Source organism: Triticum dicoccoides, chromosome 2B (assembly GCF_002162155.2).
Source record: "Triticum dicoccoides isolate Atlit2015 ecotype Zavitan chromosome 2B, WEW_v2.0, whole genome shotgun sequence".
Lineage (NCBI taxonomy): Eukaryota > Viridiplantae > Streptophyta > Magnoliopsida > Poales > Poaceae > Triticum > Triticum dicoccoides.
This window is the reverse complement of record NC_041383.1, coordinates 807,359,923-807,365,622: the sequence shown is the minus strand read 5'-3', so window position 1 is coordinate 807,365,622 and position 5,700 is coordinate 807,359,923. Positions and strand designations below refer to the sequence as shown.

General features: G+C 46.8%; 1 pseudogene; it reads right to left on the bottom strand.

The window, feature by feature from the left end:
* Nucleotides 1-537: 537 nt before the first annotated feature.
* On the bottom strand, nucleotides 538-3,741 carry LOC119368919 (annotated as a pseudogene).
* Nucleotides 3,742-5,700: the final 1,959 nt, after the last annotated feature.

Genomic DNA, 5,700 nt, shown 5'->3' with positions numbered 1-5,700 from the left:
CGGCGCCGCCATGTGCGTCCACCACGGGTTCCCCGGCGCCGGCGCTCAGGGCGAGGGGAGGACGGGCGGCCGGCCGCATACCTAGGAGTGTGATGCATACGCAGGACAGCCCTGCTTCGACCTTCTTCGTGGCCTCTAGAGAAGACCGCGACCACTACTGGAAGCAAAAGACCAGCGGCATTGTTCGGAGAAATGAAGGAATCGGCCGTTCCCCAGGTGACAGATTTTTCTTCAGCTATTACATGTATTTTCTTGAAATTGCTTTCTTTTATAAACAATAAACACTGCGAACCTTTGGAGCATCTAAAATAACCACAGTTTGTTCAGGGTTTCAGAGATTTAATTCGAATTGAGGAACATTGGTTGGGTGAAGCAGGTATATAGAAGACTATAGAAGCATAGTTTTGCTCTCGGGTATGTAATAAAATAAACGCCGCAGGCATTTTAAAATGCATAACGCAGATAATAATACTCACCCTGATACCACAATGCTAATACTTGTCCTTGTACGCACAAGAGCAACAGCGCTTGATTTTTATTGAAGGAAATACATTTTTTGGGTGGACAAATGCTAACAATAGCACACGATACAACACCACACAACACAACAACACTTAACTGGAATCTGAGAGCGGCCTGAACAAACACATTCCAGTTCAATCACCGCAGTGCACGAATAACTCACACAACAAAGTAAACCAAATATATAGGGGTGGAAGTGGATAGCAATAATCCACGAAGAGTGAAAAGCTTTTCCTTGATAATAAGAGCAGCATCGAGGCATCCGGTGAGGTCGGTCAAGGAGCAAATGCGCATCATCTCCTGAACCTAAGCATTTATTGGGTTTGCTACCAAGATAGGCTTGTTCTTGTTTGCTGCCATTGCTTGTTCCACACTTTGCAAGTCAAAGATGCCTGTCAACTTGAGCTCTCGGAAACTTGGAAGGTCCTCAATCCCAGAAAGAGACTGTTCACGAGTAGAAGACCAAACTAACTTCTTCAGCATAGGAGATGCCTCTTTGACAAATTTGATACTGGTAATGGCTGAGCACTCAATATCCAGGAACTTGAGACTTTGCAATGCATCTTTTTTGAAGGTGAGTGTGTTTTCATTGCATGACTCTCGTTGGAGCCTAAGGCAGGACAAGCTTTTAAGCTCTCCGAGGAATTTGAAGTCATCATCCGTTATGAAAGTCATATGGAGGGTTATTTTGGTAAGTACGTCGAGCTTTTTAATCCATGAGGGCAATCCATATTTCAGGCCACTGATTTTTAGCTTCTGAAGATACTTGGGATGTATGAGGGGTGCTTCTTCAATGTTCATGTTGTCATCCTCTTCGTTGCTTGTCAGTTCTGTGACACGGATTGACAGTGAGCGAAGACATTTCCTAAGCTTTCCAATTGCATGGTACAAATGCCAGAAGACTGATCTCTTGCTCCCAGAGAGAACCACACCCAACTTAACCAACTGGAGTAGGTTGCGAACATCAATTAGTTCATCGCCTTTGCCAGAAACTGCAATATGAGATAGCACCTGCAGTTCTGTCATGTCCCCGATACGTTTGGGCAGCGACACGGTGAGAAATGTCTCTTCAGATTGGTCGCTACCTTGGGTTGTGTCATCAGTCCAGTGTCCAGCTTGTAGGTGCTTTAGCTTTGGTAGAAAAACTGAATTTTTGGCGAATGCTTTTACTTCTGTTTGACGAATGTCCAAGGTCTCTAGGGACTGAAGCTTGTCAAGCTGCTTGGGTAGTTGAGTAATGCCAGTTTTCCGAAGGCTCAAGTACTTCAGGTGTAACACATGGCTGCAAATGTTTTTCAGATGGTGGTTCTTCAATTCATTGCAGTTTTCTGGATCAAGCACCTTCAGAATCCCCAAGTGAGTCGACGAAGGAAGCGACTCCAAAAATTCTTGAGTGGCTGTGGCATTGGACTGTTCAACTGTTGTTTGTTCACTTGGACGGGAAGGGCGACAAATATCCCAACAGGCTTGGGAACAAGTTGCATATTGTTCCTTCTCAGCTTGCTGTGGTTAGACTTCATAGTGAACCGAAAGGCGATAAGCCAAGTCTGGCTGATGGCTGTTCTTTACAAAATTATCTTCTGTTGCAATCTCTGTAACAATGTAATGGATGCTCTCATGCATTTTACAGCTCTTCACCTTTCCTGTAACAGCCATGTCCATCGCCCATCGGTATAAGAAGCCGGTGGGCGACAAGCAATTCAAAACAGTGGTCAGCTTCATGCAGCGCACTTAGTCTGCCTCTTTTGGCAGTCATGCCTTCAACGGCCCATCTTCTTACCAATCTTGTCCGTTCAAAGATTGTATCTTCGGGGGAAAATAGACATATATAGCAAACAATTCTTGCAGTTGCTACTCAGATTACAGAACGTGAGTAGTTGCCTTACATTGTTCGTCATTGATGGTTTGGAGCTGTCCAGGCTGTCACACAGACTCTGCAAATCAGCTTTGGTCCTGTTAGGATTGACATAGAGAGCACGTAGAAACAACCTGACTGGCAAGGGTTTTGAGACAATTTCCCGTGAAAGAGGCCGCAGATAAGTGCTTTGGTTGTTGCTGTTCATTAGGTCCATTGCGTTGCACACATAGAAATAACTATCAGTGTCCAAATCTAAGTATTCATTGGGAGAAAATGAGTGGGCCACATCAATCGAACGTGTGGTAATCAGTATGGCACTACCAGCAGAGCAATTCTCATGGGGGAAAGCAGATTTGATACGATTCCATAGAGATCTTCCCCAAGATATACCCCAGACATCATCAAACACAAGCAAGAATCTTTTACCTTTCAGGTGCAACTGAAGCTGTGCCATAAGCTCTTCCTCCTTCTTGCCATCCAAATCGAATTGATCTGATGGACTGGCCAGAGCTTCTAGGACCTCCCGGAAGAACATGAAATCTGAATTTGAATTGGATACGCAGATCCAAGCCTTGCAGTCAAATGAGCTTACCACACTCTGCCAAGCTCTCCGAGCGAGAGTAGTTTTGCCTAAGCCACCCATTCCTACAATTGCTAGGACTTTAAGATGGTCCTGTCCTACATCCGTCAACAGCTTTATCAAGGTGCTCTCATAGTAGGTATTCTTAGGCGACTGGAGAGCATCAGCCAAGTCACGCCGTTGAGCATCTTCCTGCTCCTTGGTGTCATCATTTCTGGCAGCTTGCCACCCTGCCTTCTTCATGAACTTTGCACGGTCTCCGTTGGGCTCGGGCACTTTGACGTCATACCTCATGCGCCTCCCCCCCACCTCGCACGACCGGATCTTGAGCTCCCGGATCTGATTGGCGATGCGGTGACGCATCGCCGGCAACGTCCACACCAACTTGGGCAGCCGCCCCAGGTAGCCTAGGAGGCCTGGCTCCCTGCGGCCAGCACCGATCCTCTGAATGTACCGATCGATGCTGTTCTGGGAGGCATAGGCGACCTCCGCGACTTGCTTCATCCACGCTCCGACTTGGTGGTCCTCCTCGTCGGCCTCTGCACGCAACGTGCAGGAGGAAGCCGTTCATGCTCTCCATCTCGTCCTTGATGAACTGCACGTCGCTGCGGACACCACCAAGCAGCTGCACCTCGTCAACGAGGACCGATGTCAGACGCCCCAGGAGGGAGTCCACGGCTCCCTGTGCCGAGCCCAGGATCATGTCCGCCATCCTTCCGGTCGATCGATCTCCCGGTTTATCGACGAGGATATGCAAGGTTGCCGGCCGGCAAGGAGCAAACCTTTTAATGGAGGTTGTGTAGCTACGGGCGGACGGCGGCAGGGGGTAAAGGGCGCATTGGCGGTGGCGTGGAGAGGCGCTGTAGACTTAGGTGGGCGGTTAGGTTGCGGTCGCCTCGCCAGCTTCCCGTTGGGCTCGCCGCTGGCTCTCTCTGTGTGGGGAAGAAGGAAGGGAGGGATGGCGGGGTATCAGGTACGGGTGCGCTGTGGTGGCAGGGCCTGGGTAAATTTAGCCTGTCGGTCACTGGGATGTCATGCCATGTTTGTGTTTGTGTGTCTGCAGCGTGATCCGACCCAATCGACCTTCTCTCGTTTCCTTTTGGTTCGTTTCATATGTCAGGCAGGTAACTCTCTGCCCAAGGTTCAAAGTAAAAAAAGAAAAGTTAACTGTCTACCCCACTCCAGATTTTGTAAATCGCAATGTTGCTTTGGCTTTTCTTTTCAGTGGTCGCCTTTTGTTTTTCTGCCACTTTATTCGTTTTGTTTACTCGTCTTTCGAGGCGTCTGTTGCTGCTGCTATATGTGGATTGTATGATGATTACTTCAACTTGAAGAGAAATGTCCTTGGCTTGCTTGGGCTCTTTGGTCTTCAGAAGTGCGCCGCCGCTTTTCGACAAATGTGGATTTTATTGTCTCAAAATGAAGCATTAAGAGGATACAAATACAATAAGCACATCCGGCCTCCGTATAGTTAGAATGCATACATCCAACACCACACACACACACACTAAAACACGAGGCAATAGCAAAGTCATATACGACCAAAGCTATATGTAGGAGAGGAAAAAAAATCCAAAGCAATCTGATCTGTAATTCGCAAGCTACAACATCACTGAACTACCGAAGCAGCTCGACAAGCTTCAGTCCCTAGAGACCTTGGACATCCGTCACACAAATGTACAAGCATTCGCCAAAAATTCAGTTTTTCTGCCAAAGCTAAAGTATCTACTTTCTGGGTATTGGACTTATGAATGGATTATTGTAAATGGTCTCGTCCAATTTAAGAAGACGCTTTGCACCGTGGCAATGACCAAACATATCGGGGACATGATAGAATTGCAGGCGATATCTCATATTGCAGTTTCTAGTGACGTCAGTGAACTAAATTATGTTGGCTACCTACTCCAGTTAGTTGGGTGTGGTTGTCTCGGGAAGTAAAACATCATTAGTCTTGAGGCATTTGTACCATGTAACTGGAATCTCCGATTTCTTTGTTCACTGTAATCCAAGTTGCATTCAGAAGCTAAAAATTAGTGGCCTGAAAAATGGATTGTCTTCATGGATTGAAAAGCTCAAGGCACTTTCCAAAATGACCCTACATATGACTTTCATAACAGACGATGACTTTAGAATCTTTCGCTGGCTCACAAGCTTGTCTCAGCTTACGCTCCTAAAGGAGTCATACAGTGAAAGTGCCCTCACCTTGAAAAAAGATGCATTTCAGAGTCTTGAGTTCCTTGACATTGAGTGCTCAGCCATTACATGTATCAACTTTGACAACGAGACCTGTCCTAATCTAAAGAAGTTAGCCTGGTCTTCTACTCGTGAACAGTCTCTTTTGCGGATTGAGCACGTACCAAGACTCAAGAAGCTCACGCTGGAAGGGATATTTGACGTGGAAAGTGTGGAACAAGCCATTGCAGAAAACAAGAACAATCCCACGTTTGTAAATTTGCTCCTTCAAGACTGATCTCAACGGACGCCTCAGTGCTGCTCTTATTCTGGGGCAGAAACGTATCTCAAGAAAATAATTGCTTTTTTCGCGAATTATTGAAATCCAGTGCCACTCCTACAAATTTTCGCCACAAAGGATAAATTTTGGACCCCCATAGCTGCCGAACGTTCGCCAGCTAGGGTGGTATCGAACCCCCCAGATGGCATTTTATGTGTACTTGTGTGAGCTGGGGTGGGACTTTGCAAAACTGCCATGGCAGTTCCTTCCTCTCATTTTGGGAGACTT